This window comes from Alosa pseudoharengus, unplaced genomic scaffold, assembly GCF_046254945.1.
Source record: "Alosa pseudoharengus isolate Yale_2024_CS ecotype anadromous, Long Island Sound unplaced genomic scaffold, YU_APseudo_1.1 YU_APseudo_1.1_scf_3, whole genome shotgun sequence".
Taxonomy (NCBI): Eukaryota; Metazoa; Chordata; class Actinopteri; order Clupeiformes; family Clupeidae; genus Alosa; species Alosa pseudoharengus.
The window spans coordinates 36687439-36700098 of record NW_027468718.1 but is presented as its reverse complement, the minus strand read 5'-3'; positions in this window follow the sequence as shown (position 1 = coordinate 36700098).

Below are 12660 nucleotides of genomic sequence, written 5' to 3'. Positions count from 1 at the left end.
CTTTCAAACAAAACAGAGAGCTAGCTCGCTACTTCCTCCCCCTCCCTCCCGTGCTGCTCCTGTGCAATTGAAACTCTCCTAAACGCGAATCTCGTCTGTGATTTGCTGGAACAGTTTGTTACGTTTTTATGGGCTAGGTTTGCCCAGGTTGTTTTTGTTGCCTTTTTTGGAGCCTGGGCTGTCCACAGAGATCACGTTTTTTTACAGTGTATTCAGGAAACAGACAGCTAGCGGTTGGTTAGGTGATGTTTTCAGTAAGTGACATAAAATGTTTTAGCCTAAAAAACGTGTGGCATCGCTTAGAGCACCTTTAAGCAGGCCAATGCCTGAATCTATTTTTTGTCTTAGCCTACCATGGGAGATTGTGTCCGCCTCTCTGTGCCACCCCAAGCCCATCCATCTGCTAGGCCTTTCCTTTCACACCTGCTATGCTGTGCTGCATGAGGAGAGAGCACAGTTGGCATCAAGATGGGTGAGCAGGGTCACACATTGCTATGTTGTAGTTCAAGCATCCATCCAAAAGCTCACATGTGTTTACCTCTCCCTGTGGTGGCGAATAAAGAAATTAGTTGATTCTCACTGGAATGTGGTATTGCACCTGAGGTATGATGTATATATATATTTTTGTATATAAAATTAAAAGATCAGTGATTTTGTTATTGGGTAAGCTAGTACAAAATATAGGCATGTAAGTTAAAAAATAACAATTTTGTGAAGGGGTAATGGTACAGTAAAAAAAAACCCAGATGATTGTGTTTAAAGGTTTTAAATGTGAGTTTGCAGTTTGGACAATAGGGTGCAGTAAAAGAACTGAAACAAGACTACTACAGCCTGAGCAATTTACACCAATGCATCTCCCCATCAGCTTGCCTCTACACGACCAATCTCATTATATCACCTAAAATTATACAACAACTAATTTAGTTTTACTTTAAGCCAGCCTACAATTCTGCTCAATTATGTACACATTCTATCTATACATTTGAATGAAAGGAGGACATCTTCTGCAGTTTTCAACATAGCCTCTATTTTCTTAGCCTGGGTGAACCCTGACGAAGCTGTAAGCAAATTTGCGGTGCTTTGTTTTACCTGATAAACCCATTTATGTTTCCTTAAATAATTGTAAAGGGACTGCTAAAAACAATTCTACAGAAACAGGAATTGAAGTACAGTTACTATCCATGTTGCCAGACACTCAACATTTTGAGCCTGTCAGGTGTCAAAACCACGCAGTTCACTTTGATGTGCACACTTACCCCACAGGATTCTATTGTATAGCTACTTTGAGGTTGACGGTTATAGAGTTCTAATACAACTCTACAGAAAACTTTGTTTTTGTCCCTAATACAATTTTGGATGTAAAAATATCTAACAATTAGTGCCTTTCCTTTAAGAGAAAGCAATAAGGGTAGCATACAAGACTTCTGCAGGATATACTTACTGTTCATGGATGAATGTGTGTGTGTGGATGTGCATATGTATATGTGCAAATCTGTGTGTGGGAATTTAATTTATTTAAAATGCCTGCAAAGCTGTATACATCTTTGTGCTTGTGTGTGAAGGAGGTCTCCCCCCCCCCCACCTCTCTCTCTGTGTGTGTGTGTGTGTGTGAAGGCCTGCAGCATGTTAGGGGTTTATAGCTCTGAGTCACAGTGAAAATGACCAGATGGCAGGAGAGAGCTGTAGCATTCTCCCAGTCTTCACTGCCTGCATTTAAAACACTCTAGTCAGCTCACATCTCTCTCTCTCACTCACTTTCTCTCTCCATCTCTCTCTTTCCCTCTCTCTCTCTCTCTCATTCTGTAACACACAAACACAGTCAACATTGTGCAGTATTTCACACGCAGCCTGCAAACCTGAGCCATGATGAATATTCAAAAGAGGGAGTTCTGCTGTCCTTTGGGAAATAGCATGAAATAATTATCCCCAGTAAACTGAGAAAACATGTAGTTGATTTTTCCCTTATTGATAATCTCAGAGCAAAACATGTAAACATATCAGTGATTGCAAAAATGTGAAATAAGGCAGAACTGCTTTTCGGGTGTCAATAATACTTTCACACAAAACCATCCCCCATGCAGAGTGTCAATACAGCAGAATCCCCTGCATCAAACCCCCCTGTAGTAAATAGCAGGAAGCACAATGGAGGATACAAAATCATTACATGATCTCCATCACAATGGCTGTGTATTGAATGATATCTTGCTTGTGGTGCAATTGTAATGGATACATTAATGCCTTGTGCAGCCGCACAGACTTTCGATTCTCATAGTCTGGCAGTCTAGAGGAGTGTTTCTCTACTCTCATTAGAGTAAGCAATTAGAGAGTGTTTGCACATGCCTGACGCACGGTCCTGTCTGCTCTACTCTGGCATAGCTCCAGAACAGGGCACAGTAGTCAGACTGGGCTGAGGATGCTGGCTGTGTGTTTACAGACTCCTGTCAGAATTCCCCTGGCGTTGCACCATTGTTACCCAGAGGCATGTGTGTGGTGGGGGTGGGGCTAATGTTTGTCTCCCTCTCTCTCACGTTTTCTCTCCCTTCCCTCTGCCTGTCTCCCTGACTAAAAGCTCTGAGACACTTTCCATGGAGCTTTTGTAGCTATGTCACCCAAAAATAAGAGGAAAGGATGGCTCTCTGATTGGTAGACAACCATAGTTGCAACTAGGGGTGTGCAATATGTATAATTGTACACAATAATATCTCAATTGTTTCTAACAATGTGCAAGCTGACATTTTCAAGAAGCATTTATCTATGGTCAGTCCGCGACAAGGACACTACCAGTCTTCAGAGCCTTCCACTGCTAAAGTCAGATTATGTAACATGCGGTTGAAAAGAGGCTTCAAGAAGTGTGTTAAGGCATCAGTTACTGCAGGGTTGTCACAGAAGTGTATTAGAATGAAGCACTGTCAGATTGACAGGATTTTCCCGTATGGCTGGGTAGCGAAATACAGTCAGGCAAAAACGGACTGTCAGACATTATTATGTGGATGCCCCATTTTCATACACAAATCCACAAGAACCATTTCACCATGCGCTGGGGCTTGGACAAGAAACAAAGGGAGGCTGGGAAACAGAATGAAAGGAGAGGGATGGAGGGAGGGAAAGAGAGAGACGTGACAAGATAAGGAAGTTCATGTAGCACACCTGAATACAAATTAGGGATAGATGCACTACAGCATGTGAGTCTTCCAGTAAGGACAATACACCCAAAGCCATTCTAAAGACAGAAATATTCCACACATTCGGACAAGACATATCCATGAATCTTGTCTGTAACCACTCACCCTCTGTATTTGTACACTGCTAGAGGACAAACTGAACTAACCAAAAGTGGTGAATTTTGTGAGATGAATTCACATAAAGCCCTTTTACTCACTGGAGTCACCATCTCTAAAGGCATGTTTTCTTTTGCTAAAAGGGCTTGATTGACAGAGTCAGTGAGCTACAGCAGTACCATATGTTCTCTTCCCTTCTAATTATGGTAATTCAACTTTAAACATAAATTAGTGAGGCTCTACATTTCTGTTTAGAAAATGTCTGTGATAACGAGCCTCAGAAGCTGGTATAGTTTTATTAAACATACGCATGGTCAAATGTCCAGATAGCCTGCTCACACACACACACACACACACACACACACACACACACACACAGACACACACACAGACAGAGAGAGAGGCCCTCCCCTTATGAAACATCATCTTTCTTAGTCACCTTCCTCTCCCATCCATGTTGTGGATGTACAGTATTATAGTCAGTGGCGAAACTAGCAGTTCACCTGGACATTTCCTACATGCCCCATAAGCGTCTTATACTCTTATGTGTTGGTTAGCTTGGTACAGTGTATTTCTTTGGTTATCTAAATCTCTTGCAAACTACCTTTTGGTTATATCTGTAAAATTGTAAAATGCAGGTTACTTCTTGCTTACTCTATTGTCTCCTATTGCATTATAGCTACCATTTGTGAGTGGCTTTGGATAAAAGCATTTGCTAAATTAATAAATATTATGGAACGCAAATACAGTCTAAACTTACAAAAACCAAACAATTTTTATATATTGTGATATTAGACGTTCTACAAGTAAATACTTTCAATTTACCAATAATCTCTTTTTAATTTACAGTACTTGCTTACAATAAAATTGTTTCTAAAATTATTCTGATTATTATTATTAATAATGTAAAATAATATAATGTAACAATTCTGTATATCACTGACATGTTCAAAAACAGACGCTGAACTGTGAAACATTTGAGGACTAATGCAATCAGATGGGTGCAGTAAACAAAAGCCTACTCTACCTGAAAGAACAAAATATATCCTTGGGGTAAACATCTCTGACAATATCTATGCCACAATAGCAAATATAAAAACCAAGTGCCATGTCTATGCATGACTACACATTTGAAAATGACACGTCCTTGTCATCCCCACTGGTGCTATATAAAGTATTAACAATAAAATCATCTCTGTCAGACACTGTCAGGTTATTGCACTGGAAGGAGGTCAAATGTGTGGAAAGCTTCTGGCATTCAGCACCACAAATCAAAATATATTCAGGATATTCTACTGGAGAGGGAGGTTGTGAGTAGGAGAACCGAGGGGTGGTGAGAAAAAAAAGCAAAAAAAAAAAACAGGGAAACTTTATCAATCAAGATGACAATGAGGCTTCACCGTCACTCTCAGGCTTCCAGAGGCCTGTGATCCCCAGATTTACTGTATATGGCATATAATGGGAACAGGACAAACACGTCTTCTGCAAAAGCAAGGCCTGTGTTCCCCAGGTCCTATGTCCTTGAGCTCTGTATAGCACAATAATAGGTGTGTGTGTGTGTGTGTGTTTCACTGGTCCATGGGTTTGCGTATATATTGTACTGCATCCTTAATATTTGTGTCCCTGTACCATTTTCTTTATGTGGACATAAATAAATAGTTAAAATGTGTGTCTGTGTGTGTGTGTATAATCATGTGAAAATATAATGTAAAAGGCAAGCCACTGTTATATTGTGATGAACTGATCCTATCATCATTAGTAGCATAGCTGTCAACGCTCAACATTGAGCTTTGAAAATAAGGAGATTTCCCAGGTTTCTCAACCAAAAAACGGGAAAATCTCAACATTGGTCTTCCTGTTGCGATCTGCCATCTGCCATCAATATGACTTGAGATTAGTAAACTGCTGCACTAACTAAACCAGGTGTGAAACTAGGTCGAACGTGACTTTGCTTACAAAATGTGCTTTCGCAACAACCACGCCGTTATCTTAAATAGGCACTCTAAGGTCTGCTTCAAGCAAGAAATATTATGTTTTGAAAGCATCTGTTTCGCTGGAAGGGCAAGGGGGTAGCAACAGGACAACAGTACAGAGACTGACAGGTCCTGTGGTAGGGCTAATGTTATGAGAATAACATTTTACGGGAAAATATTGAAATGGAAAAGAGTTAAAATATGTGAGAAACTCGGGAGAAAAACGGGAGGCTTGACAGCTATGATTAGTAGTCCTTTCTTTGGGGGCTACCTATACAGTATATACCTAAGAAAGTTACAATTATAATTCCACCAATAGGCCTATCTTTTGGCGAAGATCTCATCCTCAGCCTTGGTCAAATCTGAGGTATAAAGCTTTGTACACTGTCAGGCCTTAGGGGGTTCTAGACATGCACTGTTATCTCCTGGAGGTTTCTCATAGAATTGTTGTGGCTGTGGAATCAGCTGCCCTCAGAGATCCCTTTCCAGCTAGGGAAGCCAGATTTGCGATCTCCTCTATTGCACAATGTGGGGGAATAATGCTCCACATGCATGCACACAGAAATAGACCAGCATCATTTACACAGATGTCAGAGGGGTCAGATGGGGACCTTCAGATGTCGGAAGTGGAGGGTGAGGGTGAGTACATTTTACAAGTATTTTATAATAAGATGAGTAAGATGGATCAATGAACAAATGAGTAAAACTGCTCATGTCAGTTGTCCAGATATATGATAAGGTATTTTTGTGTTTTGGTGTTTTACTGCCGCAGTACAGTCCAAATGAGTGACACCGTTGATGACCGGTTGAGCTCTCCCTTACCACTGTGCTATGGTAGGCCTCTAGGCATGACTAATGGAAATCATATTCATGCCTGGGCCATAGCTCGAGCAAGAAAAGAAAGCACCATGCTGTAGTTTGGCAGAGACAGATGACAAAATGTGTTGTAAATGGCCTCTTCCCCAGCTTGCCCTGTTGCTCAATATGATGGCTTGGTGCTGTACTCAAATATGGCCTGCATACTCAATTTCACTCTCTGTTTCTCGTGGCCATGTTCTTTCTGTTGCGTCTCACCTCCTCATCTTTCTGTCTCACCTCCTCTTTCTGTCACTCTCTACTGTTTGTTCCCACTTGCCTTGGTTGTCCAGAATGTTTTCCCACAATGCACTTTCATTGTGTTTGCGGTGCATTATTCCCATGCTGTTTTTCCACTTTTACTTACTCTTTATCTTTCCCCCACAGTCTTTCCTTTACCTTCAATATATCAGTGAGATTAAGTGGCCTTACAGTGACCATCTCAGGCTGTAATAGCCTCCGTAAATCACAGGCAGTTCAGTGCAGCACAATGTGGAAAGAGAACTATTCGTCATGTGTTATGTGAGGATCGAGATATATTCTAGATATAAGAATTATCATTCTATCATTTCCACATTTCCTTATTATGTGGGGCCCTGAGCTAGAAGAAGTGAGTTTAATGAGGCAAAGGGGTGGAGTGTTTCCTGAGTGCAGAGTGGTGGATGAGCTAATCCACTGCTAATCCACTTGCTTTGCTTTCACATGCAGGACCATTGTGTTGCAGGATGTTGCATACACCTGATGCGCTTCCCGTCAACTCCGCCTTCATGTGTCGTTTATAATGCTTCTGCTCTTCTACTCAATGCTGCATCTTCACAGTGTCTAATGATTGTGAAATCAGCTATTTTACTGCAGAAATAAGGCATTATTTTATGCCAAGCAGGCGATTTTTACATCATTTTAGTCCTGAATCAGTTGGATCCGACACGTTTTTAATTGGGCTGAATTCCTGTCCAATCTGTTACGCAGTTTAAACAGGCTCATGGGGCTCTACTGTATCTTATACCCGGCGCAACGTGGCACCAAGTGTGACGCAAGTCTTACAAGTCTTCGCCATGCGTTCCAGTTCAATTGAACATTGCGTCCACAGGCGTGTCAATTAAAAAAGTAGGTGTGGTCAGGCGCATGATCCAAAAATCACTATCTTACACCCACTAAAAACCATTATGCCACTGACCAAGAAAAACCTGGTCTACAGCGGAAGGTGCATATAAAGCAGCTATTATGGTTATGGTTATGGGATTTGGCAGATGCTTTTGTCCAAAGCGACATACAAATAACAACAATACAACAGTTAAATTTAACAGTAAACAATTTTAAAACATTGGTAAGACTACAACACAAACAAATACTATAATATACAAACCATAACGCATAAGAAACGCTTAATAAGCTAAGTGCATGTTGAGCAGATATGCCAGTTTATACCCCTCTTGAAAGACCCAAAACTATCACAAGAATAGTGATATTCATTAAAGACGAGATGTAAGCAGCCCTTAGCAACGAGTCCCAAGTAACGATTCGTCTGCAGGATAAATCCTTAAGATTTTTATTGAGTCATTCAAACATTATTGGGGTAAGTGTTGCTTTTTTCAGGCTGTTTTATATTGTAACCCCTTGTCAAAGTGCAAATAATAGACGAGTGCAGATGCGTGTAGCCTAATTATATGGTAATTATATAATGAAACTATACACAGTTGATTACTTTCACTATTGAATGACTGACAATGGGTTACCATCGAAAACATAGCCTGAGAAAAGCAACACTTACCCCAATAATGTTCGAATGACTGAATAAAAAACCTAAGGACATTTCCTGCAGAGGAGTTGCTGCTTACATCTTGTGACAGTGTATCTTCAGCTGCGCTTTTCGCTATAGACCAGTTTTTTCTTGGTCAGTGGCGTAATGCTTTTTAGATGGTGTAAGATAGCGATTTTTAGATCACACGCCAAACCACACCTTATGTCGTTAATTGCCACACCCTTGGGCGCATTGTTTAATAAAAGAGAAGCACATGGCGAAATATTTGAGTGTAAGATAGGAATAAACTTTGCGTCGAGATAAGAATACACTATGCACTGTGTTTTTGATCGTGAAATTGGAGCCAAAAGGCTGATTAATAAAATATGATAAAGGATGGGAGTGTACCATTGTAATAACACTGACATATATTAGCTTTAACTTCCCTGTGGAAACCTGCTCACTACATAAAGAGAAAAACACATGAACATCCACAGGAAGCTAATGTGAGGTCCCCAGCCCCTCACAAGTCCCATCTATCATGCTGCCTGACAGAGCGTCTGCAACTAATGAGACCAAGGTTTCTGCAGATGTCCATGACTTTCTCACAGCAGCATAGTTTAATGTGGACATTGGACTTCGCTTTGATCAATTATCCACAGAGAAAGTGGGATCTGCACCTCGGTGCTCTGATATTCGTAAACATTATGTTGCAAGGTTGTACTTATTCTCACAATCGATGACTTACTGGGCACGGAGATCAATCACTCTCTAATGATACAACCTGAGTTGTAAGACATGCATTTGTTCACCCAGGGCAAGCAGCACATTAGTCCCTTTTCCAAGTACTCTTTCATTTAGAATATCAGTGAACATGAATAAGTAAACTAGTAATCAAAATGATGTGACATTGTGTGCTTAGGGATTCACACACTCAAGGGAAATCAAGCCACTGAAATGTGCTGAATGAGTTCCATATTGTTTTAGAAAAGACAGCCCAGCTCATGCAGCTCAGTTCTTTGCTGTTTCAATACTGTTAAGAAATGGAAAAAGTGGTCGAGGTTGAAGTCACACTTTTTGCTGAATAGCAGTACAGTAGATCTTTACATCTACTTACATCTTTAATTTTACATAACAATTAATGGTGCAGCGTTTAAATCAATGGTTTATATGTGCTGCGATGTGCATGTGTAATATGCTTTCATTTCACCATTCAGCTCCAGGGCTGTGAGTGATCATTGCCATCAGCTACCCCTAGACTGCAGTATGCATCAGAAGAGTTCCTGCATATTCATATCAGGTAACATAACAGCAAAAAACTGCCATCAAGAAATCCACTCTCTTACTCTTATTTTATCTGCTAATACTACAGCTCCCTTTTGAACCAATGCTATTATGCATGCAACTGGAATGGACCTCATTAGAGGAACTGAGGCACTCTAAGCCCACATTTAAATATTAATATCAGCGATCATGACTGCAATTAGAAGTGTAAAATGAAAGAAGCTAAAACTGCTCCTCCATTGGATGTTTTCAAACCGTGTTTTTGTAGGTTGTTAGAATATTTCTGAAATGACAGTTATTGCACAATAGTGTCCATACAAAATATGCCCATGCCCATAAGCACACTACTTCAGGTGTCAGTTAATGTCACAATATCTTTAGTAGTGAAAAAACACACACAGGCAGATTCTTCTCGCTTTATAGATAGACATCACCTTATTCTATGTAAAATGTTGCAACAAAATGATATCAGATGTACCATGGTAATAAGGGATGTTTCTACTGGGGGGAAAATAGCTCCGTGCCTGCCCCTCCCCCTTCTCCCCCATCTCACTAAATCCCACAGGACTGGACAGAGGTTCTTTCCAATAAATGGGATAATACATTTCACTCCCAGCGGCCCAGTGGTTTCAGTGAAATAACGGCCTCCCTTTCTTCTGGATACCACTTGTCCTGTTTACATTAGCATCAGAGAGCATGGGAAACAATATAAACCTTAACAAAGTATACTGTTTAAAGTTGTGTTGATGTAATTTCTCCACTGACTATACATGCTGTGTCACTTATGTTTATGATAGCCTATTCTTAGCATATGGGTGTGTGTGTCTTTATGCGTATGGTCAGTCTAGAATGTGTCTGAGGGGATGACACTCTACACAGATATGGAGACTGACTGATGTTGGATACAGATTTCACACAAGCATTACACTTTAGGAAGGATGAACACCAAGGAGAGGGGATATATTTCAGGCTCTTGAGAGATGGCTGATAAATCTTTAATGGAAGAACAGTAAACACCTTTGCAAGAGCAGCTTCTGGAGGGAGGCACAGTGTGATTGCTTCTGAGATTTTCTTGGTTCCTCAAGGCATGTAGTGTCTAAACGTTCTAGTATCATGGGTGACTGCACATGTGAAATGGAATGGACAACTCTGGACTTTAAATGTTGATGCAATTTTTGGTATAATGAAAATGAGGTAATCCAATATAAGCACCATAATGACTAAAACCTTAGCAATGATATCCGCCCAAATTAATTCAATTGTCGAAATCCTTTAAGAGAAATTGCAATTGGAAGAGAAATAAGCTGTTAAATCACTAAGCCGTGGTGGTGAATATTTTATTCAAAACTGCAGGAAAAATCTGGTTCTTAGGGCTGGTTCTTTCCCCAGGGTGAGATTTGAGTCTGAAGTCTGAGAACATTACAGAAAGAAACAATAGACTTTCTCACCAAGCGCTGTCACTCCTTCATGCTTGAAGGTAAGCTAAGAGTGTGTACATAATGGGACTGTGCTTGATTGGCCAGGGAAATGAGGCAGTCCCTGGTTTCATCAGGTTTTGATTTGAAATGTTATGGTCTCTACTTGTTGATACAACATTAGAGTTGAACAGATTCTAAGTGTCATGGACTGCAGGGAATGGAACAGATTCAGCCTACAGACATCTTCACATCAAACGTCACAAAATTTTTTACCTCACCTTCACCTTGAGCTAGATCTGACATATAATATTTTGGCAATTTTCTTGTATTCCTTAATTTTAACTCCAGAATAATAGCCCTCATCTAGTCACAGACAAGGGCAGTTTGCCTGGGAAATATAATGAAAGAAAAGGAACAAAATCAGTCAGATTGTAGCATAGCCTTCAAGATCATTTACAAGCTGCATCACAACTAAAAGAGGTATCGATTTAATATTAACCATTGGACTTATGTTTCTTATATTTGTCAACTGACCTAAATTTGTTTAGGATATTATGTCTTCCTCAACAGTATGCTTTGTGGCTAAATAGCATCTTGAGCCACATCTTTAGCATAACTTTTAGAGAACCTAATCTACATGGTCTGATTTCACACAATTGTTGCCTTGAATGTATTTCTTCATTCCATTTATTCAAATGATTCATTAAGCATAATGCCTATAAATATGTGCAACAATAAATTTATCTATATGTTTTTTATTGATGAATATTTACAATGGCAGTATGACTACACTTATTATAGTTTAACAATTCATCATACTGAATTAGCATGACTGGATTTGGGATCTGATTGGTGTGAAGACAACACCAACACCACCTTGCCCAATGCCCACCATTGTTTCCATGGAAGTCAAATATGTATGGGCTTCCTCTACAGACCTGCTGGTCATTTCCTCTCTTCCCCAGTCCAGACAGAGCAGCACACCTAATGCCGACTGCTAGTTATAAAATGTAAGAGGAAGCCAAGTGGGCATTAACCTAGTCTGACTTGTCCTTGGCAGCATGAAATATACATGCAAGCCTATACGCCTGTAAAGAGAAACACTTGCAGTACTATGACATTGGCTTTGTGTCATGATAAAAATAAAGAGTACATAATCAGAACTGGAATATAGTGATGTGAAATGTTTTATATGTTTAAATCACATGCTATTGTAGAGATTTTCATCTCAAGTCATTTAGCTCTAGGGAAGCTTGTCGTTGTTATCCTACGTGCCTACAGACAATCAGACAGATACACAGACAACCAGGAAGACAGATATATATATATATATATATATATATATATATATATATATATGATAGATAGATAGATAGATAGATAGATAGATAGATAAATAGACCAATTACACAGACATGCTAGGACAGTACTGCTCTCGTAGCTCAATGTGATTTTCTAGGGTCAAATCGTCCCCTCCCCCATGCTCTTCTCTAAGACCTTGAGTGGAAGAGGAAGAGGCAGGACGAGTCTGTCCTTGAGAATACAGATGGGCTGGCATACAGCGTGATGGAGGATGCCCCATCAGGCACTGTGGATGAGCTTTACTATGAAACATCATATCAAAGCAGTCGCATGTTCCTCCTCACTCTTGTAATAACAAGACAGATTAAAGCTAACCTGTCTGTTGTTCCCTCCAAAGAAGGTGGAGAAAAATCATCAGTGTACAGACACAATCTCCCATAAAACAGAATCCAGTATGAATGCAGACACAATACTGTAGACTGGGCTCCCCAAAACATAGAAAACACTAACCTGTCATCTAATTCTCCAAAGGCAGAATGCTGAATGAAAGAAGAACTGAATACACACACACCTATGGTAGTATTTCGTTTTTTTGGGAAACCACATCTTCAAATATTGTACAACCGGACAACTTCTATCCGCCATAATATGGCAGAGGCTATACGGCAACATATGGCAAGGGCCATATAGATGAATGGAAGTCAGCTACAGAAACCTATTCTCTGAATGACTTCATGCAGGGTGAATGTTACTTTGTAATCTGTCTGTGTTAATGTGTCTGTGTGCTTGTTTGCGTGTTGGCATGTGGA